This window comes from Mixophyes fleayi, chromosome 1 (assembly GCF_038048845.1).
Source record: "Mixophyes fleayi isolate aMixFle1 chromosome 1, aMixFle1.hap1, whole genome shotgun sequence".
Taxonomy (NCBI): Eukaryota; Metazoa; Chordata; class Amphibia; order Anura; family Limnodynastidae; genus Mixophyes; species Mixophyes fleayi.
The window spans coordinates 409,748,020-409,773,145 of record NC_134402.1 but is presented as its reverse complement, the minus strand read 5'-3'; positions in this window follow the sequence as shown (position 1 = coordinate 409,773,145).

Here is a 25,126-nt window from a genome sequence, read left to right as displayed (position 1 = left end):
CAGTGTCCAGCCCATAGTCTCCCATGATGTCCTCTTACTCCATAGTGGGGAAGAAGAGAGGGGAAGAGTGGGAGGAAGTGGGGAAATATACTTGATGTTCCATGTGGTTCATAAAAAGAGTATGTCCAGCACTGGCCACAGGCTTTATAAATCTTGGCACTCCAGTGACCCTCCATGTCCATGAGCAAGATGACATCACACACATGGACGCATAAAGCATACCGGCGTGCAATGTATCGAGTACGCACACACAGGCACCGACCTGCAGTGTCTGTGCATGCCACCTGGAGGTATTATATTGAACACTACCCCTGTGATAAGGAGGGGGGGAGGCGGCTCCTCTGTCATTTCCTTCTTACAGGAAATTTACTGTCTGCTTTTGCATGTAGCACATAAATACTAAGCAGCTTTATTTTTACACCACAATTTATAGTTGAACTAGGATGCATCTCCCTCCCAACTCTAAATCTATCTGCACATTCATAATCCCCTCCCTAGTGCAATATGGTGTTGCCATAGTGCAAATTTTAAGCTGGATTTACTTCTAACTTTAAATAATGCAATAAATATGGTTTTAAAGCTCAGCATTTTAATCTCTCTAGCCTTATCATCAACATTATTGTCTCCGGGAAGCTGCAATATGCTTATGTGGAGATGTTAAAATTTGTGTGAAAGAAACCCATAATCTACCTATATTGTAATGAGAGGAAAATGCACACATTAAATTCTTTATTTCTACAGCTACAGAACACTGGCGTTTTGTAGCTCTGTGTGATATTTCCTTTAGTAAATCAAGAGGAGGCTAGTTTATTATTCGTTTTGAAATGGTCTTGTTTCCTTTAAAATCTAAACAAAGGCAATATGGGCAATTATAATATAAACCTTCAATACCTTTTTTTTTAAAAAAAAAATTAAACTTTATGAAGAGTAATGTTTGGACTCAGGGCATGGGACCCTGCGAGTAACAAGTAAGGTGTTCATCTCAGCCCCACTGGAAGTCATCCTAACATTAGGTTAGGTCTGTGCGCCTGACAGTAAGTTATTGATTAGCCACCCAGGGAAAGCAAAAGTAGGGTACCACATCCAGGGGGCACCAGCAAAGCAAGTCCAAATGCTGTTGAGAATAGAGGGCAAGGCCAGGAAGTGTCAAGTCAGGTCTGAAACTCAACCCGACTGAGAAGCCAAAAGGACTTTAGTCCAGAGCTACTGCTTGCCTAAGCGTAGGCTAAGTGAGGGTATGTGTGCACCACCAGCACTGCAAAATTTTGTACTGTGTCCCAGGTACAGGGAAAACCACAATGAGGTGGCCCCAGGCAATGGTTGTGGGTCTGAGCTCAATCGTGTCTGAGAGTATGTTGAGCCCCACTGAGGAATCATGATGTTGGTATTAGGCTAGGGCGTTGGTCCACCTATTGGCATCAGGTTAGTGCACCTTGGCCCATATGGGATACTGGGCCAAGGCCGTTAGAGATCATAACAAATGGTGGGTCCCAGCCTCATAGCATGTAGCAATAGGTACCAGCCCCACTGTAAAGATGGCCCAGAAGAAGTTATTAAAGTGCCATGGCTCTCCCAGGTAGATGTTGATTCTAGATGGAGGCACCCCCTTGTTTGTACAATATATAGTATATACAACGTCACCTTTACTTGACAAGTGTCCATATTCCTGTGAGTACTTCTCTGATGCCTGGATGGATATGAGGAAAAGGAACTGACAGGCGGAAGAAAGTTGGAGCATTGATCGATGCCTCCCTGCTCTGCAAAGGTGATGCCATGGCCTGGAACCTGATCCAGAGTGGAAGAGTTTATTGTGGAAGCCTCTTGGATGCTGCTCCAACCAGTACAGGAGATTCCGGGGCCTTCCAATTCAGAATAATGCAGCCAGCCTGGTAGCCCTACAGAGGGAGGCTTCCGGAAAATGTCCACCACTTGCTGTCCAGCATATCCAGAAAGGGAAGACCCATTATGAGGGAGTTCCAGTGGAACAGACAAGCCTGGAGGAAACATTGTTGTCAACAGATGAGTCTCCAGATCCTAAAAGGGCATGATCACTGTCCCTGAAGCCCTATAAACACGCTGAACCACCGAACCAGCAAAGCTGTCCGAGGCCATGGATGATCACTGTTCCAATGCACAATCTCCAGGTAGGACCTATCCGCACAGACCTAGAGCCTGCACACATAGAGTAACCAGAATTAACCAGATTAAAAAGGACTCTTTTGACAATTAGACACAGAGGTCAAACCGTGGAGCTAGTTTCGGCCATAGTGTCACAAATCACCCTATGAGTTGAATTATCAGAACCTGTTGTTGATGAGAGATTCACCTATAGCAACCCCCTTTCCCATAGAACCAGATATGTTCATTGGTACTCGGTTGTCCCCAGGACTTATTCTCGAGTAGTGATAACTCAACTCCGGTAGGTAGGCACCACAGAGGACTTGACAGTGGGATGCTGAGCAGAGAAACTCCTGGACCAGATTAAGCAGGAACACCGAGTAGTAACAGGATGTAGTACCAACCTCCACCAGTATTACAGATTGGCAGTGTGGAGTAGTGGATGGTGTAGTACCATCTGTGGCCTGAGTTAGATGAGCTAGAGTGCAGCACAGTGTCAGGGAAAATGCCGGAGCAAGATGGAGCAGTATATCTGTACTGTGAAACACTGCAGATACAGGTGAGTCTGATAGAGCGGATAGCTGGCACCACGATCCTGTGGATGGGAGGAGATCTCTCAGATGAAAAGGCAGAGTCCGAATCCAAGTAGAAGTCAGGACCATGAGAAAACAAGCAAGGTCAGTATTTAGGCAGAGGTCAAGGTCACGAGCAAACAAGCAAGGTCGGTATCCAGGCAGAGGTCACAACGGGTATCAATCAGAAAACTGGCAGACAAATCACAGAATCAGGAGCACGGAGAAGCAAACGTGTGAACGCTATAACCAGCAAAGGCAGAGTGAAGCTGACAGGTATTTAAACTAGTAGTAGCCAATCAGGGCATGTGTCAGATAGAGCTTCAGGTGAGAGGAGTTCAGGTGATCACACTCAGGCTGAAAACAACAATGCAGCAGCCAAAAATAGAACAGCAGTCTCCTGCTGTTCCTAACACATAGCACCTAAACCGCTGTATCCCCTTGTTCTGGGGCGAGACTTCCCACTAATAAAGAGGTCCACGGTGAACAAATCTGGCTGGGCCTGCCGGCAACTGAATCACCGTTCAGAAGACCCGTCTTAAAGGATCTGCCAAAAACACCACTACATCTGGATCTTAACTGTTGGGAGTGGCCAAACCAGAATGCTAACCTGGCGGTCATGATAAAACTTCTACAGAAGCTGAGACAGCGGAAATCGGCATTGGCTGGTGATGTCATGGATGTACCCACCTCGCCTGTTAGTGAGGGTATAAACTGGTTTAATTATCCAGAGCTTTTGAGTGTGCCAGACTTTGCACAAGACCAGAAAAGTGATGATACTTTACAGCATGTCTTCAATTTGCATAGTAATATGGGAGCTATGGTGAATACTGTCAACTTGGCAGGCTGTATGCTATCATATGTGGTCAAAAATAATGTACTGTTTTGAGTTGTTAATGTGTAGAACAGTTGGTAGTCCACAAAATCATGTAACCTTAGTGCTATAAGCCGCACACTCGCAGGTGGTTGGCAGACAATTAGGGGACGGTAAAATGAGGAACCAAGTTCTATACAGATTTTACTGGCCCGGAGTCTACGTAGCCTGTGATGAAACAAGTGTGATAACACTGTAACTATCCCATTCTTGTTTCTCACATAATGTGGATTATAGCAAGTACTTTTTATAGCCCTTGCTTTTGTTCCCCAGCTCACCAGACTACAACTGCATTGTCTAAGTAAAATGTGGCTAAGGGGACATTGTAGCTCAGTGTAAATATGTATATTGTGTATTGTATATTGATGATGTGGCAGTGACGTTGTTATTCATTGTCTTTAAAGTGAAGCCAGATGGTTATGGGTAGGGATCAGGTTGAAAGATACTGTCGGGGCTAAACTAATTAGTGTCCATTGTCTTAAGAAGAATAGACCCAGGGGTTTGCCTAGGGAGGGGAAAACACTGTGGAAATTAGACCCTAGATATAAGGAGCCACTCCAGGGGGATGGGGTGTTCATTGTGGGATTTCATTCATGGAAGGTGCAAGATCTGGTTTTCAGTTGTTGTTCTCTACATATGCAGCTGACAGAGATCCATGGGTCTTCAAGTCAGGACATCAGGTAACTGTAGCTCCTTAAGCTAGTGGGGTAAGGGACAGATGATGTGGTAAATCTGCCTAGCATTTATTTACTGTGTGTACATAATAATCTAGTGATTGGTTTTGTTACAATAAATGTATTGTTGTACTTTCTAACTGCATTTGCCTGAGTGACTATACAAATCCTAGAAGGTACTGGGACTTCCCTGGCATAGTGAGGCAGCTGTGGGTGGCCAGCCAGCGTGAAGTCAGAAAACCCAGTATCTTCACATTTTTTTGTGGCAAGCAGTGGGGTCACTCAGTCCCAGGTCCTCTCTGGGTAGAGCTGCAAGGGAACTATATCATGATACATTCCAGGGCTCTGCGAAGAAGTTAGCACTAGAAACCAGTTACCACATTATCCTGAACTTACTCCTAAAGGCATTAAGGTAGAAAGTGCAGATTTGATAAGGAGAGGCGCACCCCGCCAGTGTAGAGCGGAAGATGGAACCGTGTTTCAAAGAGGAAAAATCAGTGAGGTGATCCCTGGAAGTAAAATGGGTGTGAGCTCTGGGAAGACGAGAGCAGATCACTGCCCAGTGAGGAAAAAGTTCCCAAAGGAAGGGATGAAGCAGTCTACTACAACCAGGAGAAAGGTTTACTGGGATGAAGGACTGTGGCAGTGTCTGCAGGATGGGGATATGGATGTGTTGCACCACCCCACCACAATGCAGCACATTTTGGATTATTGGGATGAGGAGTGCCCAAAGATTATTATGTGGGAAGGAGCCAGTCTACAGGAGAAATTAGAGAACCTGTTGGATGTGTTCGTAATGTTGAAAGAGGAAGCAAGTGCCTGGAATTTTTCGGGATGAACGAGAATGGGATGATTTTACAAAATAAGTTATTTGTACTATGCAGAATTTGGCCAGGGGAAAATCCAGTTACAACAATAATCAGCAGTACAAACAAGACGGAAATCCCCTGCAAATGTACTTATAGAATCTGTCCCATTAGCAGATTTTAGAGATCCACTAAAGACAATGAATATGGAGGAGCTGTGGTGGAATGCCAGATCTGGGGTGTACCATACCTCTACTGCACGCACATGGATATCAGGAGAATCCCATCAATGCCTTTAGTGTCTATAGGAAATGGATGCTCACTTTAGGTCCCCACATACCTCTCTGGGAACAAATGCAATGTCTGCAACAGGGTTTTGAAGAAGCAGAGGACGGGGTATGGCAACAAGGACTTACTGACACTGAAATGTGGCAGGATCAGTGTTATTGAACGAATACTGAAAAATTTCAATTACAATATCTTTTGTCACACTCTAAAAAATTGGATGCTCAGTCTGTTAATCAGGGGTAGATCTATCCCAGTGGATTATACACAGTTGCCCAAGCTACTATCTTGGGGAGACTAGAGAAGAACTGATTGGTGAGGATGTAGTACCTCTGCTGCCTTTTACCTGCAGACTGTCAGCTCCATAGTTAATTCCACTCTGAGAGGCCTGTGCTACATATTCATCCCCCAGTAGGCAATCTGGTTAAAGGAATGAAATGTGACATTTTGCTGAACCGGTCTACCACGACCCAAATGGTATTGTGTCCTGCAGAAAGTGGTAGATCAACTATAAAGTCCATGGACAGGTGTGTCCATGGTTTTGCAGGAATGGCCAAAGGAACTAACTGACCTACTGGACGAATCCTGGGGACTTTGTTTCTGGCACAAACCTCACATGAGAGGACATGACTCTTGACGTCAGCCGACAAGGATGGCCACCAGACAGTACGGGAAAGAATTTCCAGCGTCTTGTGAATTCCAGGGTGTCCAGCAGACCTACTGTTATGCGCTTCTGCGAGAACCACCTTCCTTAAATGGACTGGAACAAAGAGACATCGTTCCGGGGTAGTATCAGGGGCTAATTTCTGGAATCTTTGAAGCGTGATACTCAGATCTTGGGTTAACCCAGCATGGATTACGGAAGGAGGAACAATAGGCTCTGGGTTTGTGACTGGAACGTGGTGTGCCAAGAAACTTCTGGACAGAGCATCTGCCCGGACATTTTTGGAACCTGGTCTGTAGGTGATCAGGAAGTTAAACCGGGCAAAGAATAACGACCAACGGGCCTGTCTGGGATTTAAACGTTTTGTTGATTGTATATATTGCAAATTCTTGTGGTCGGTAATGACAGAGATCTGATGTGAAGCACCCTCCAACCAATGCCGCCACTCCTCGAAGGCCCATTTGATTGCCAATAGTTCTCTATTACCGACATCATAATTGGCTTCCGCTGAAGAAAGAGGATCCATCTGCAATAAGATGGCACCAGCACCAACGTCAGAGGCGTCGACCTCAAGAACAAATGTCTTAGCTGGATCCGGGTGTCTAAGGACCTGAGCAGAGACAAAGGCCTTTTTCAGGTTTTCAAATGAGGCTACTGCTTGGGGCGACCAATTAGTTGGATCCATTCCTTTACGGGTCAGGGCGACAATGGGAGCTACAATGTCAGCAAAGCCATGAATAAATCTTCTATAATAGTTGGCGAAGCCCAGGAACCTCTGAACCGCCTTAAGATTGTTTGGTTGCACCCAATCCAAAATAGCCTGAACCTTAGTTGAATCCATGGAGAATCCCTCAGAAGAGATTACTTAACCTAAAAAGGATACCTTCTGCACCTCAAACTCACACTTTTCAAGCTTGGCGTAAAGGTGGTTCTCTCCCTAATTTTTGTAGAACTTGTTTGACGTGGCTCTGATGTGCGGGCAAAGATCTGGAATAGATGAGGATATCATCTAAATAGACGACCACGAAACAACCAAGGAAGTAACATAGTAACATAGTTGATGAGGTTAAAAAAAGACACCAGTCCATCAAGTTCAACCTATTTTGGATCTCCTGCGATCCTGCACTTATATTTGAAATTAATCCAGAGTAGGCAACCGCCCATCTGTTTCAATTTTGAAAATCCCCCCAGACTCAATATTTCAATCCAATTTTTACCCTATATTCACTACTATCATTTATTTTAAATTAACAGTCGTATCCCTGTATACACCTTTCCGCTAAAAATTTGTCTAACCCTTTCTTAAACATATCTATTGAATCTGCCATCACAACCTTCCCTGGCAATGAATTCCATATCTTGACTGCCCTTACTGTAAAGAACCCCTTCCTTTGCTGGTTGTGAAATTTCCTCTCCTCTAACCTTAGGGGATGACCACGTGTCCTGTGTATGGTCCTTGGGGTAAAAAGTTCCCATGAAAGCTCTCCGTATTGACCCCTAATGTATTTGTACATAGAGAAGAACTGCTTGGTGAGGATGTCCCGAAGAACTTCATTGATCAAGTCCTGGAACACTGCAGGTGCATTGCTAAGGCCAAACGGCATGACCAGATATTCGTAGTGGCCAGAGTGCGTATTGAATGCCGTCTTCCACTCATCTCCTTCCTTGATACGGATGAGGTTATACGCTCCCTGAAGGTCGATTTTTGTGAAGACAGTAGCACCTCTCAATTGATCAAATAATACAGAGATAAGTGGAAGGGGATAGGTGTTCTTAATTGTGATAAGATTCAATCCCCGGTAGTCTATACAGGGTCTTAGTCCTCCATCCTTTTTGGATACAAAGAAGCATCCGGCTCCTACGGCAGATTTGGATGGCCTGATAAAGCCTTTCTCCAGATTTTCATCGATGTATTCCTGCATGGATTTGGTCTCTGGACCAGAGAGGGAGTACAAGCGCCCCTTAGGTAACTTGGAACCAGGAATAAGCTCGATGGCACAGCAGCATATGGTATAGTATACACTTTTTACCTCATTTTTTGTTTCTATAGTATTTAGACTTTTTCACCAGGTTTTTAGGTCTTGATGTTTCAATATATTAAGTACACAAACAGATTTATTATTTATTTATAATAATATATTTTTTAATAAATAAATTAGAGTTTTTATTCAAACTAGTAGTTTTAGTTCATTCTACCATTTTCATTGTAAAATATACTAATAAAATCTTTTCAGGTCTTATATCAGTATTATAATTGGGGCTTCTAATTGTGTGTTTGAGTTTGTACTAAGAGAGGTGGCACCACTTTCTTTAAGGAGCCACTATTTATTCTATTAATATACACAAGATATTTTTATAGGGTTGTTGGTTGATATAGTCTTTAGTGCCTAGGCGTTTGTTGTGGTTATCAATTTCAATGTGTCTACAATAGTTAATGGATCTCTTTTAAGTTGTATACAACATTGGTTGCCTTACAAGTCAGTGGACATGATCTTTATACATGCACTGTGTTGTCTTACTGAATGAATAAATTAATAACTTGCATTAGATGAAGATCTTCTTTCACATAACTCTACATTGAGAAATAACAGTAATTGTTTTCTACACAGTATAAGCACATACTCATTCCTAGGTATTGCTGTTACAGCAAATAATCTTAGACCATTTTAAGCATTAAAAAGGTTTAAGCATTAAGTATTACAGCCATAAAAGGAAATTATTTCATACAATGTGTAATGCTGCATTATGCAAAATGTAGAAGCATTTGCACCACTAGACCTTTTTAAGAGATTATTAGCTAATAGCAGGAGAATTTAGGAGGGGGGAATGTGCTTATAATACAAGGAGAACAATCAATGCTGTTTCTTATCGTAGACCTCCATTTAATACAATTAATATAATCAGTAGGACAGCACATGCATTTAATAAACCTTCTGTAAAAATAAAGCTTTAATAATTTTCTCTTTAAATTTAGTAAATTCTCTTATTCTCACCTAACCCTTACTTTCACCACAGTGTGGTCCACTACCCGCCAAGTCTGCTCCGCCTCCACCTCAGGGGGACAAACAAAAGCAAGTGACCCAGGCTTTTATACCCGCAAGCCACAATTGAAAAATGTACAGGCATGTTTTTTCTAAGGTAGGTCTGTTTTTAAACAGCCAATGAAGTATTTGAAAAATTGTTATGTTAAAGAGCTATATTCAAACATAACACATTCACACTCACATCAGATTAGAATTTGAGGCAGAGACTGTTCTAGAAACCTCTATACAAGAAAGACAGCATTCTAGTTACCAATATACAATACATAGAGCATTCTAGTGACCCCTATGCAATACAGGGAGCATTCTAAATAAATATATGCAATAGAGATAACATCTTTGTGACTTATTTAAAAATCAGAAACCATGCTATTGCCCTCTGTACAATAATGTGTAATCTATTAATCTCTATAAATACAGAGAGCATTCAAGTCATCGCTACACAATATAGTGAGTTCTATACATTCTAGGGATTTCTATACAATATAGAGAATATTCTAGTTGTCTCTATACAACACAGAAAGCATTCTAGTGACCAATAATCAATAAATATAGCATTCTAGGGGTCTATATAGAAAGCATCATAATAAACAATATACTATAGCCAGTTCTTTTTTTGTCATGTAACTCACAGAACTGAGTTCCGGCACCTTTTTTCAGCTTATTTTCCAAGTTTTAAAAGTAACTTTTGAACATTTGATGTTTGGTCCACGTGGACTTGAATCGCCCGGTCAAGCTTAGCAGGTCGGCGGAAAAATCATTAAATCGGTGCATGCGGGCTGCTTGTGTGTCGAGTCCGATTCATGCGTACTTCGTCCACGCTGGTTGTGATGGCACTGCTCGGCTTGTGGCGCTGCTCAGCTTGTGATTGGTCGTGTGGTCGCGTGATGAGAGCTTACAGCGGGCGGTGACCGTTATGTTTCGTTACAACTAACATGTGTGGGTGTGTGTACAGTGATTGACTACGTGATGAGAGTTCCGGCACCTTTTTTCTTACAAAAAAGCACTGACTATAGCAATACCATTACAGTGCAATGCAGAGTATTCTAGTAACCAATAAATAATACAGAAAGCATTCTCATGACCACTAGTCAAAACACAATGCATACTAGTGACAACTTACATGCCCAAACTCCTCTCCATGCATACTTCTTCTCTACCCTCTACGGTCAGCAAAAGACCGCCGCTTCACCTCTCATCTGCTTACCACGTCTTCTTTCCGCATTCAAGATTTCTCCCGTGATGTCCCCTTCTCTGGAACGACCTCCCTCTTTTTATCAGGCTTTCCCCTAACCTGCATATCTTTAAATGATCCCTTAAAACCCACCTGTTCACGAAAGCCTATCCTTCCTCCATCTAACTACTCCCCTGCCCTCCTCATCACCTCTTCATAATCCTTCTTTACTATTGTAGCATACCTCCTCCTCCGCTACTCTTACTACTGGCTCTTGTTCATCTCTCCCTTCAGATTTTGGTCCTCTCACCCTGACTCTCCTCTTTGCATTTCCTGTTAGTCTGCCCCTTCCTTTAGATTGTAAACTCCTTCAAGCAGGACACTCTAATCCTTGTGTCCTCCATCTCTTGTTACCTCTGCCTTCGACTCCCCAGCTTAACTTGTAACAGAGAGTAGCCAGAGGACAATAGTCGGGTCGGTACACAGGAATCAGCCGGGTCAGCAGTGCCAGGGATTTAACAGAGAGTAACCAGAGGACAATAGCCGGGTCGGTACACAGGAATCAGCCGGGTCAGCAGTGCCAGGGATTTAACAGAGAGTAGCCAGAGGACAATAGCCGGGTCGGTACACAGGCATCAGCCGGGTTAGCAGTACTAGGGGGTTTGCAGAGAATAGCCAAAGGACAATAGCTGGGTCGGTACACAGGAATGAGCAGATGAACACAAGGAAGCACGGACGGGGGCAGGAATGAGGAGAGGAAGCCAGGCACACATTGCTCTGACACAGATAGGGTTTCAGAGCGGCCAGAAATAGGAGATTTGAATTCCCCGCCCACAGGTCATGTGACTGCCGCCGGGACCGCCCGGAAGCACAGCGCATCGGCGGATCGGCAGCAGGTAAGAATTCCTAACACTTAGCTTTCCTAGCTTCTAAGTGTTCTTAAATTCACTTATACCTATTTGCCCTGTGCACCTGTTCTCACCTGAGTTGGTTTAATTGCACTTTGTTTTTGTTTTTTATACTGCCCTGTATCCCGTTTCTGTTTTGTTCACCCTATATGTATGGCGCTGGGGGAACCCGTTGAAGTGCCATATAAATAATAAATGATAATAATAAAAAAAAAAAACTATTTCAATGGTAGGCCTGTTCTGGAGGCCACCATAAAATGCATTCTCCCAAATTTCTGGTGGTTTTAGAATGAAGGTCTTCAAAATCTCTGGTGGCTTTACAATGCAAACCCCCTAAAACTATGATGGTGTTACAGTGACAACCCCAAATCTATGGTGGTTTTAATATATATATCCCAGATCTCTGGAGGCTTTAAAATGTATCCCTTCAATGTCTGTTGGTGTAAAAAGCAGACAACAGATCTCTGGAGGTAACCTAATGAATCCCTACTGCATTACCACACTATCGGCTCGCTGGAGAAAAAGTTTGACAGCTTCCTGCACTCTGATTTGTGGATAGTTCCAGCCATTCACCAATCACAGTTTGATCTACAACTACTTTGATTAATGAATGGACAGCGCCATCCACCAATCAGAGTGCTATGACAGAAACCTTTTGCACCCAGTAACTGTGAGGCTGCACAGTGTATTGTTGCGCCTGGGAGGTAGGCAGAGGATGCTCCTTAGCTATTTCAATTGTGTTTAAAACACATAAGAGCAGTAGGGAAACATCTGTATTTCAGTCAGCAGACTTGGCCACCCACTGTGCGAATGAAGGAAGCCCAGTCTCAAAAGTGCAAATTGCACAGGCCCAGGAATCTATGTTGCCAGGATGTGCATTGAGCTGGCTCTCACTAAAGACTACGACAATCCTAGTGCTGTCATTGGTTAGGGCTCTAAGCTTGCACTTCTTATAGTGCAGGGCTATCCATTTGTTAACTTTTTAGCCATATGTGGACCTCCAAGTCTTCTTTTTATATAGTGAATTATAACCAAGATGAGTTCACTATAGGTTGCAGTTCTGTGGTTTTGTTTCCTCTCTCTGCGTCCCGGCTGTCATGACAACAGCCAGGACGTCACTTCCCCTCTTTAGTCCCGGCTGTTACCATGACAATGGTCGGGACGCCTACTATCAGCGCTGCATCCCGGCAACACAGGGCAGCCGCGTGCGTGCGCATTAGATACAATAAAGCCTGCAGGCTAATTAGGTTTTATTGTATTCATTAGGCAGCCTCTGGGGGCTAATCATGTGAGGCCCAATCCTTCTTCCTGATTGGTAGAATTTAGTATTTAAGGCAGGGAGAAGCGGCAACCTGGAGAAAATCCATCCTGGAGACTAGTGTTTGGAAACATTGTAGGAGTTGCCGCTGAACGCCATCTTGTTGGTCCACTCTGTTGAGTGGATGCTGAAGCATGTCCTTAGTGCATGGTTTCCCAGTAGAATCCATCATGGCCTGTTTATACTGTCACGGTACAAATGGTCGGATCCTAGATCTGCCTAATTTAGCACTACTGCAAGGCGCAGAGTCTAATGAACGGACGGTATTCACCAGGGACCGCCGCAAGGTGGTTTGGTCTTAGCTGCGTCCGCCCGCTGGTCGCGGCCTTCACTAGAAATATCAGGCGAGACCTTTAGGGGAATGTTGATAGGAGGAACTCAGCAGACAACAGGTGACAGCAGGAGAGATGAGACGTCAGCTCTGCGGACAAGTGGTTACCACAGGGATAGTGGTTAAGTACACGATGAAGTGTCAGCTCTGTAGGCAATTGGTATCGCAGGAATAGAGGAGCGTCAGCTGGTACAACAGGAGTGGTAGAGCTTAAGTTCTGTAGACTAGTGGTACAGCAGGAGTGGTGGAGCGTAAGCTCTGTAGACTAGTGGTACATCAGGAGTGGTGGAACGTAGGCTCTGTAGACAAATGGTACAGCAAGAGTGGTGGAGCGTAGGCTCTGTAGACAAATGGTACAGCGGGAGTGGTGGAGCGTAAGCTCTGTAGACAACTGGTACAGCAGGAGTGGTGAAACGTAAGCTCTGTAGACTAGTGGTACAGCAGGAGTGGCGGAGCGTAGGCTCTGTAGACTAGTGGTATAGCAGGAGTGGCGGAGCGTAGGCTCTGTAGACTAGTGGTAAAGCAGGAGTGGTGGAGCGTAGGCTCTATAGACAACTGGTACAGCAGGAGTGGTGGAGCTTAAGATCTGTAGACAAGCGGTACAGCGGAGTGGTGGAGCGTAAGCTCTGTAGACAAGCGGTACAGTGGAGTGATGGAGTATAAGCTCTGTAGACAATTGGTACAGCAGAAGTGGTGGAGCGTAAGCTCTGTAGACAAATGGTACAGCAGGAGTGGTGGAGCGTAAGCTCTGTAGACAAGCGGTACAGCAGGAGTGGTGGAGCGTAAGCTCTGTAGACAAGCGGTACAGCGGAGTGGTGGAGCGTAAGCTCTGTAGACAAGCGGTACAGCGGAGTGGTGGATCGAAAGCTCTGTAGACAAGCGGTACAGCGGAGTGGTGGAGCGTAAGCTCTGTAGACAACTGGTACACACTGAGAGAAACGGAGCCACGTCTAATACCAGTCAGGTAACTAGATAAACAGGCACTGAGCTGCAGGGGGAAGTGCCTTTTAAAGTTTGGAGCCAAGATTGAGTGTCCAATGGGAGACAGGCGGAGAACATAAGAAGATCGAGTCTGCGCATGCGCAGACCCAAGAAGATGACACCGACGGCCGGAGCGCGGAGGTCAGCAGGGAGCGGGTAAGTGTGTCGGGCCACGGTTGTAGAAACCGAAGTTCCGGCATGTGACAATACACACCAATACCTTTTTTCTTTTTCCACCAGAAGACAGCAGATAGTTTATAATAATTTGCAATTAATTTTATTAAATGGGGTATATGAATTAAAAATTGAGGCGTTGTATTTAAAAGGAACTGAGGAACTCTACAACCCACGCTTATACCACTAGATGGGAGGATCACTAAAATAACCATTTGGGTGGAGTAAGCAACATGTTAAAGTTGCTCAAGTAATGTATAGAGCCAGTGTCGGACTGGGGCATGTGGGGCCCACCGGGGGACTGCAACGGTAGGGGCCCACCAGAGGGGATGTGGTCAATCACCATAGAGGTGGGACCAGACACTAGAGGGGGAAGTGGTCATAGCTAACATAGTGTACTATATCAAGAAATGTAGTGTATATAAAGAGTGCATAGTCTAGATCTGGACATAGCTCTTTAGATCAGGACAAAGTCTTGCTTCACTAGAATCAGAACAGTTTGCAGACTGTCCTGCTCTCTCCTACCTGTTCTTGCAGGGTTCACTATGTTTAATGGTTGGCTAAAATCTAGTCAAGCCCAGGTGTTCCATTTAGATAGATGAGAGATTATATATATATATATTATATACATTAGTAATAATAACGGAACAAATAAATGTTCATATCATACCACACAGTAGTGCCCCAGTTAAATTTATGCCACATTGTTCAATTTATTCCACAATTCATATTATGTCACCCAGTAATGCCCCCAATGCTTATGCCACCCAGTAATGCCCCCAAAAAATATTTTGTCACACAGTAGTGCTTCAGTTCAATTTATGCCACAATGCATATTATGCCACACACTAGTGTCCAAGTTTAATTTATGCCACAATGCATATTTTTTCACAGAGTACTGCCCCCAAACAATATTGTCCCACAGAATACAGTCACCAAATCATATTATTCCAGAGTACTGCCCCCAATCCATATTATGCCAAGAACATACTACCCAACCCCAGGTAAAAAGGGTAAAAAAAAAAAAAGCAAATAAAAAAATTACAATAAAATAAAGAAAACGTGACTTACCTCTGCTTCATCTCCTCTCTGTGGTAGGCTGGGCAGGCTCCAATGTCATGACGTGTGCGACTCTTAACGGTGCAGTTGACTTGCGCTTTGCAAATTTTTGACTTGGGTGGGCCCCATCTACATAGAAAAGGGCAGGGGCAGATTGTGTACTGGAAAAAAAGTCTGAAAGTGGCCTCATGTAGGCGGGGCCAAATAAATGGTAGTCGGAGCCCAGTATGTGTGTGCACCCAATGTAAGTGTGTGCGCCTGCTGTATGTACCTGAGTATGTGTGTCCTGATATTGTCGCATTCTCTGTGGCTGCTGGTGTCTTTAGCTCAGTTGCTGCTTGTCTGGATCTGGGAATGTTGGGAGTCCTATCTGGAAAAAAAATGGGTACATTAAATTTAGAAAACTCCAACCAGCCCTTGGCGTTAAATAAATAGTACACACGTTTAATAATTAGGCCTCCCTCCAGCCCCAACATTAAAATAATAGTACAAAACAGAATATGGGATGAGGCGCAAATGGGACGGGTAGAAAAAAGGAAAGATTCAGTATCAAACAATGCCTAAGTTACAAAAAGTCACATGTGTTGATACTTCATGCATATAAATACAAGATAAGGATCCCTACGCGTTTAGTCACTATGACTTCGTTAGGGGTAATCCAATGGGGGCTGGTTACTGTGACAATACAATCCGGAAGTCAGTTGGAAGCTGACTGCGAGACGGAGCTGTAGAAGTTTATAACAGCGCATTCAAAGATACCTTTATGAGAACCTTTTTTACTTGCAAAATGTAAGTGCATTGTATCCTGTGTTTTATTAAACGTTGTTTTGGATAACTACACCATTGGAGATTCGGTATTTGTCTTCTTATCTCCCGTACATATGAACTACCCGGGGGAAGATTTGATTATTATTGAAGACACTCCTGATGGGCGTTACGAATCACTTTGAGATGATGTCAAGTTTTGGACATTGGGACTCATTACTATGATATTGTGACTATGACCATTTGATTTTATCTTGTATTTATATGCATGAAGTATCAACACATGTGACTTTTTGTAACTTAGGCATTGTTTGATAATGAATTTTCCCTTTTTTCTACCCGTCCCATTTGCGCCTCATCCCATATTCTGTTTTGTATTGTTGTTCTTTGGGGGAATCTAGTAGGTATCTCCCAGGGTATTAAGGCTACATTCCCCACCCCTTCCCCGAACCTTAAGGAGCGCAGGAGGAACCATATATTTTTTTCTATTAAAATAATAGTATTTACTTTGATAAATGGATCTATTTCCCTCCAACCAGGCCCTACATTAAATTAATAGTATCCGCATTTAATAAATAAACCTATTTTCCTACCTCCAAACAGGCCTAGCAATAAATAGCATTTAAGTTTAATAAATATAACCATTTCCCACAACCATCCTGGCATTAAATAATTCACATTCACATAAATAGCCCTCCTACCCAAACTTAGCCCCATATTCAATTAATAGCACCAAACCACCCCAGCATTAAATTAAAGATCCCGCCACCTCATCTTAAATTAATAGGCCCCTCTATTAAATTAAATTGCCCCTCCATCATCCCACAAATAAAATAGCACCTATTAGCTACCACTTACCTCACACCCACATTACATTACCACAAGCCCCCCTGCCCCCACCCCCCATTTCACTTGTAATAAGCCCCCCTGCTCACACGCCATTTTGCTTATAATAAGTCCCCCTGCTCTCACCCTGTTTTGTTTATAAGCTCCCTCTGCTCACCCCCTTTTCACTTTAACAAGCCCCCCTGTCCTCACCCCCATTACATTGCCACAAGCCCCATTGCCCCCACACACACACATTACCATAACACTAACACACACATTACCATCCCACACACACACACACAGATTAGCCCATCAGCAAAGAGTCCCTGAAAATCATTTTTATGTCAGCAGCTAGGAATTAGACTAATACTTGCTGATAACAGAGAGATATTGCCATATAAGAGATATTGATAGGTAGGGCTGCAATATGTCTCTATACCTTCATCATCTCCAGGCAGAAGCGCCAGACTGATTTTAGGGAGCTCAGGTCCAGCTCCTTCACAACCACTTCTCCACTGTCCTAGGCTTCCAGCCTCAGCTCCCGCGCCGCCTCCTCTGCCCGGTCCCAGTCTCTGCATGCCAGGATCACCTTGTCGCGCACATGGGACGGCACCTGTCACATGGTGCGTGTCCCATGTGACTCCTGGATGGAATAGGCTACGCATTGGGGGGAGGGGGGGAAGTTGCCCACTGCTCGCCCCCTCCCTCTTCAAAAAAGGGGTGTGGTCTTAAAGCATCGGGCCTACCGGTGATTCTCCCGGTGTCCCGGTAGGCCAGTCCGACGCTGTATAGAGCAGAGGTGTCCAGACTTGGTCCTCAAGGTCCAACAGTTCATGTTTTCAGAATTTCTTTACTCATGCACAGGTGAGTTAATCTATTTGGCTGGGTCAGTAATTTTCACACCTGTTTCTACAGACAGAAATCCAGAAAACATGACCCGCTGGTAGCCCTTGAGGACTAAGTTTGGACACCTCTGGTATAGAGGATCAAGATTAAAAATGGTAGTTCATGCTACACCATGAAGCCATTTTTGTATGTACTGCCAACTTGTACATAATTCATTTTTAGGGAAGACAATCCCTTTAATCTATTCCCAGCTGCCTTCTGTACATTGACATGGATGGTGGTCTGTCTTAACCGCTAGCTGATGTTAATAAATGACAACTGGTGATGGTGGCTACACACTCCAATAGGGGCCCTGTAACTGGAATATGTCTGTCAATGAGAGCCTTGGGTTAAAGTGAAGTGATCAGGAGCCATTACTTACTAGTGCTATGTACAACTTAGCAGGTTGGGCTGGTATTGTGTAGTGGTCAGGATACAGAGGAGCTCTTCTTACAACAGTAACAGTCAAGACCTAACTTCTTTTTCATAAGTGCTCAGTCTTCGTTTTCTATATTGCCTCTCGGTGTTACAAACTGGTAATATACCATAGCTGGGCTTCTCTATTGATCACAGGAAACCCTATTACAAACATACCTTCCATTCTGGTACGGTCTGGCACAGAAGGGGTAAATTACACCAGTTGATGAAGGAGTTAAAAATATTTATTTCAAGATCAACTACTATATTCAGTGCACGTTAACAGAACTGGGACATTCTGTAGACAAATGCTACTGTTAGGAGGTATAAAAGTAAACTGTGTTTAATCATTTATATCAAAAAGTCTGTTGAGGATTATGGGGGGTATTCAATTGTTAGCGAGACGGGTGAAAATCCCGCGCTCGAAAAAATATTACCGTTAATACGGTAATTTGCGTGTAAATACCGTTAATACAGTAATTTACTCGCTGGATTTCAGCTCGCAGCCAGGGAGATGCGAGCTGAAATTCAGCGAGTAATTACCGTATTAACGGTAATATTTTTAGAGCGCGGGATTTTCACCCGTCTCGCTAACAATTGAATACCCCCCTATGTGTCTTTAAATAAAAAATAGGTTTTTTTCCAATTGTGATGCCATTGGAGAAGCCCACATCACATGCCTGGAAAATACTAGCTGAAGTTAGCTTCTTATTCGGACAGCTTCTTATTCATGCTGCAGCTTCTTATTCAGAAAAGCTTATTTTTAAAGGATTATATCAAGTTGGATCACTGATTTCACATCAGATTAACACTTATACAAACTGCAATAGTATTTAGCCTGATCAAACAAGGTTTTGGGCAAGAAATCAGGGGACAAAGTCACCATATTGTATCATTTTGAATAAGTAGCTGCGGTTCTGCAAGGGTTAAATGCCGTTGGGCCACTAATTTGATAGTGGGAATCAGCACAGGGTGGTCAGTTATATATAAAACACCTGTCTTTTGTATGGCCCAACACTGTTTTGGGCATGAAATCAGGTGGCAAAGTGGGCACAGATAGCATTTTGATCATTTTGAATACCGTATATACTCGAGTATAAGTCGACCCGAATATAAGCCAAGGCACCCAATTTTAGCACAAAAAAATGGGAAAACTTATTGACTGGAGTATAAGCCTAGGGTGGGAAATGCTGCAGCTACTGATCAATACACGATGAAATTAAGTTATTAAATTGTAAGCATACTTGTTTTCTGTTTTGAAATTATTTATCCCTGTGTATTTATCTACCTATATATGTATATACTCAGCCACTTAATTTTGTTCAGCTTTTGTCAAGTAAACATTTGTATATTTAGCAGACACAAACAGAAGTTGAGCATAAGTGGCTGAGTGTGACAATGGGCATTTCTTGTCGGTACAATTATCACAGGAACACACTGTGCCTCTTTCTGTCATCTATATAGCATGCAAAGCTTTTTCCACTTGTGATTGGCTGATTAAAAAGAAGAAAATTAAATAGGAAACATTCCAGTTTGGAAAAAAAGAGAATGGGAAACTATTATGAAGTGCTTATTTTCTATGCTTACAGCTTAGTAAAAAGAAAAACATACAAAAACTATTTATAGCCCCACAACCCAAAAATAATGCAATTGTTTTGTCAAATTATATGCTGTAAATGCAAATGATAGAAACACAGATGCAGAGGTTTATAATCTCTAAGTTATCACCCACCTGGCTCTTTCATAGCTGTCCACTGTTAATATGGGTTTTATATCCACTAACGACAGAAAAGCACATTAATAATAGGATGCATGTTTTCAAAAGAGCTCCTTCTCTCCATTTAATTGGTAACTTCTGCAGTGGAATGCATATGCGTGTGCGTTCCACTGACAGGAAGTTTGGCAGTTGGAACGCACGTTTGCGTTCCAAATGCCGGACTTCCTGTCAGTGGAACACATGCGTTCCATTGCGGAAGTTAACAGCGGCGGGATCGGAGAGCAAGTCGGAGAGATCGGCGGGATCAGGTAAGTCACTCGAGTATAAGCCGAGGAGGGCTTTTTCAGCACAAAAAAATGTGCTGAAAAACTCGGCTTATACTCGAGTATATACGGTAAGTAGCTGCAGTTTTGCAAGGGTTGATGTTTTTATTAAAAATTGCAACAAAAATAAATCCAATATCACTTTGTCCAAAATAAAATAAACTATATACAACATCAAGTGGTAAAATGGACCAATAGGAATGAAACTTCACATTATCATAAAACCCAATTCTCCTACAATCCCTCCACAAAAACTACTGCATCACTTCACAAATTAGTATAATTATATACATCAAAAACACATGACATCCTCTAACACAGTACTCTGCATTACAACAACCCTGTCACCAATCTATAATACCACCCACACACCCTTTACAGTCAGATAATGAAAACAACCTTACTAAAAAAAAAGGGATTTCCACAAAATCTAATAGTGAAAGAACATAATAGATAGCGAAGAATCGAAAGACTGCCAGATGTTAGCTACCACCTAGGGATGTCTCAACCTCTGCAGGAGTCTACCAGCTTGCAGGAACCACCGGCCTGTCATGGACGCCCAGCCTGTCCCAGATACAGCAATCTGAACAACTGACCGTGACTGGCATCACCTTAGTCACTTACCAATTAATACACCTTTTCTACCACCATGAAGGATTTCTATGGCGTCCTTCCGTTCACCAAAACCAATTATTAATGTTTCACACTTAAATCACATACACATGTAGCATGAGCCTTACTTGGCTACGTAAATTCACAAAGAATCACGGAGAATATGTTAGATTAAATTTATTTAATCCGAAAAATGTTTCCAAGGCTTAATTACAAGCCAGTTAACAACAAAATATACAGAATAAGTTGCACAAATAAGTTTCAGAAATAAAATAGGAAATAAATCCAGAATCCATAACTTACTAGTTAAGATATGGCGCCTGCGGAGAAGGAGAGGGATGGCACACTTTCACCTTTGACAGGTCTCCCCAGAGAAAAATGAACACGTTATTGTCTAAGGCAAAAGATTTTAAACCTTTTTCACATAGCTCTCACCCCTACCTTTGGAGGTTAGCTGTCAATCAAGACAGATTGATTTTCAGAATGTCACAGGGCTTTCGAAGTGATCTATCGCTCCCTGAAATATGTCTGGCATCTCGGAGGGCATGCATCTCACCTCTGCTTGGCCAGTCATGTTCACATCCTCTGCATACAAAAAACTCCTCACAGATGCTTATCTCTCCCTAGGCCTGGCTTATTTCAAAAGACTATTGACACTTGCATAGGTTCAGACTCATGTCATTTAGCAAAGCACACGTTAAGATTACATTACAAGGTTACATTGTCAGGCACCGTCCCCACATCGCGACCATGGAGCGGGGACGGCTGCCTGTCACTTCTGGCGGAGGCAGCTCTGTTGCTAGGCAACAGAGAAGCAGTCTCCCCCGGCCGTCCGAGCGCCGCCCAAGCAGGCGCAGTAGTGCGCTCTGTTGCTAGGCAACGGGATGCTAGTTTCGGCTCTTGGTCGGCAGTTTGTGACGTCACTGACCGCCTGTCACACGCCGGTCCCATAGATAGGTGCCGGCGCTGTGATTTTCCTCTAGGAACAGTGATTGAACTTACTCCTGCTTCTGAGACACTACTTTTACACAGGTGTTGCTTGCTATCTTGTTCTGGACCTCCTCCCAATTCTCATTGGTTCTGGAGTATTATTTAAACTATCCATGGTCCTTGGTTCATTGTCTGTTCTTTGTGTTACTCTGTCTGCATCAGGTTCTGGCTGCCTATACCTGACCTCCTGTTTGTCCACTGCTGAGACTCCTTGCCGTTGTTAACCTGCCCGCTGAACTACCACTATCTATTGCCGAAGGTATCTGTCTCTCGTAGTTCTACGCTGAGCTCATCTGAAACTCCTCTCTGCGGTTTCCCTGCACGCTGAACTACCACTGTGAGTTGATTGCTGCACCTGTGGCTAGTCTCCATTTCCTCCCGGCTGGTGCAACATCGCTATTACTTCATTGATTTATCCACTGCCGAAGTTACCTGTCATTTGTAGTTCCATGCTGACTTCACCTGAGATTTCATTCCGTTGTTGAGCTGCTCGCTGAACAACCACCATCTACTGCCGAAGGTACCTCTTGCTCATAGTTCCACGCTGGGCTTGTCTGAAACTCCTTTCCGCTGTACACCTACACGCTTACATCTACTGTGAGTGGCTTCCTGCACCTGTGGCTATTCCTACGGCTCAAGTTTCCATATCTACTCGGCTGATTTAACATCTCTGTAACTTCATGGATGTGTCTCCTGCTGAAGTTACCTGTCATCTGTAGTTCCACGCACAGCTCAGAGACATTTCGCTCCACCGCTACTTCTAGGTAACGAACTGTTGATGTACTAATGTTCATTCTTGTCATTTGGGATTGTCATCTGTAGAACCAACAAATTCAACGCTTATTGTTTTTCATATGAGAATTACCGTGATACCAGTAACCCACCTGTTACGGTGAATCATCATTGTTCTCGGATCAGCCAGTTCTACATTATCACTCTGTCTGGACTATTGCTGTATCATCAGTGATTCACATTTATCTGCCATGTGTTACGTTATTGGATACAAGCATTCTCCATTCATCATCCTTGCATTTGAACTATGGTCCTACTCGTCCCATGCAGTTGCCAAGGGTTACCAACCATGAAGTAGCATGATGTATCTGTATTCTGTACTCTGACCTATTTGCCGTGTGTGTTGTATCTGCCGATATATATATATATATATATATATATATATATATATATATATATTCTTCATTCTATTGTATCATCAGCCAATACATTACTTTGCAGCATTACCACTCTCTCCGGTGTTCTTATTATTACTAGCGAAGCTTGTGAGCCGTGAACTTTTATCATGTGTATATCATCATCCTCATTGTTCATTGTGTGTTGCCTCCACTATCCTGTTAGTTCTTGTCTGGGAGACCGCGACCTGCGGAATAGGAGCAGCGGAGTCCATATTCCCTTGCGGGAATCCCCGGTGAATACCTCCTATCCGTTAGACTCCGCACTCCTGGGCAAGTCCCATCTAAACAGAGGCAAGGGATCGAAAAAATTATTCAGAGTCGTGACACCGCCGACCTATCAACTCCAGGGCTCCACTATTTAAACCTGACTCTGGCACCATTAGGGTGCCAGAGTATCAGGTCAATTCCTTCCTCCAGCATCCCTACTAGATGTTACTGCTACCTCCTGTTCTGACCCGGCTTGTTCTACTACTACTACTACTGTTGACTACTCTCCTGGATCCTGTTTCTACTTGTTTGCTCTCCTGGTTTGACCTCGGCTTCTCTGACCATTCTTTTGGATCTCCCTCGGTACTGCATTGTCCTATTGGCTCGCCCCGGTTTGACCTGACCACCCTCGTCACTATTACACTGGTAACTGTCTTGGAGAATCGCGACCTGCGCACCTCTTGCAGCGAAGTCCAAACCTTGTTGCGGGGGTCCCTGGTGAACACCGGGGGTGCGTTAGACTTTGCGTCTCCCTGTACAGTTAAGCTAATACCAGTTAGAAGCTCCATCCAGCTCACAGTCCTGACATACATACAATATACATTGTCATACCTGAATAATAAGGGAAAATATTAATAATACATAATTGTCACATGCCCATTCTCCATTATCGTCCAAACCTCATGCAGAATATTATGCACCACCGCACTGCAGGGAAGGATTTTTCCACTAATGAGCACTAAACACCATGCACTCCATGTGTAAAATCTAACAACTGCGCTAACTAAAAAAACAGGTGCTTTCCAATAGTCCCTCCATTTCCCTTTCTACCTCCACCCCACTCCTCCTAATATTTTGGAACAAAAAACAAAACCCCACACTCTTATACAACTGTTAGAGGTATTGTACTACAATTTTCTGCACATTTCAGTCCAACTAAATGTATGTGTAACTTGCTTGTTCATTTTATGTTTTTCTGTGTATTGACTCGAGCAAGCGCACAGTCCTTGCTGGATTTATACATTGTAATTTTCTATGGCCTATTTCTATGACCCATTCCTTACTTTATTTGTGGAAAATATGTGTTGGTGTTTTATAAATAAAGTTCTTAAGAAACAAAACAAACAAAAAATTCAACTCCAAAAATCAAAAAGAGACTCCTAAGATGAAGCTTCAATAAGACAGTACTATGGAACAGCACTGGGTTTCCCATTCCCAGACCATGTTCATCCTTCAGTTTGTATGCTACACTCCTCTTGATAAAGTTCGACTTGTTCATCCATAACAAAGATGAAGGAACTGACATCATCTTGGGAGTCTCTTTGCAGAGTCTCCCCCTCGGTGGGTAGCTGGCTTTCGAGTCTCGGTGCACCCCTTTCTCAACGCATGGTTGGATGAGGGTCCGTAAAAAATCTTTGAGTAAAGCGTGGATACCTCCTGACTAATGTGGTTCAGGGTTTGAAGGTGACAAGGAAATGGCAGATCAAAGTGGGTGAGGGTGTTGGAGAAGAGGATTTTGCATACTCACTTTGATGTGCCCCTGTTACTAAAGGATTGCCCATGTGATATGTGCTCAAAGGGTCTGTCTTTGGTGATTCCAAGTGGATTCCTCCAGAGTTTAGAGATCTCACTTTGCTTGCATTTCATGGGAAGCTTTACGTTAAGGGGAACCTGAAGCATAGAGGTGTCCATAATCGTGGTTGTCCACGGGAGGAATGTTATGGGGAGGTGGAGACAATGGATGACTTCTTGCTTCAGTGTCCTTTTAATATAGAGGTTTACAAGTGAGTGTCCCACACCTTAGGCCTTCCCTTGCTTGTAGTGAGGTGGTGGATAGTATTCTGCACATGGATTCGAAAATAAGGAAAATGGAGAGGGGCCGGATGGATGCTGCGAGCTGGGGTAGTATCTGGCGGACGTTGCGATATCCATAGGTGGTAGCTAACATCTCGCAGTCTCTCGATTCTTGGTTATCTATCCTGTTCTTTCACTTTTAGATTTTGTTGAAATACCTTTTTTTTTCAGTAAGGTTTACATGCATTTAAAGTTTGTTTTCATTTCCTGACTGTAAAGGGTGTGTGGGTGGTATTATAGATTGGTGACGGGGTTCTTGTAATGTTTCTTTGGTGTATATAATTATTCTCATTTGTGAAGTGATGCAGTAGTTTTTGTGGAGGGATTGTAGGAGAATTGGGTTTTATGATAATGTGAAG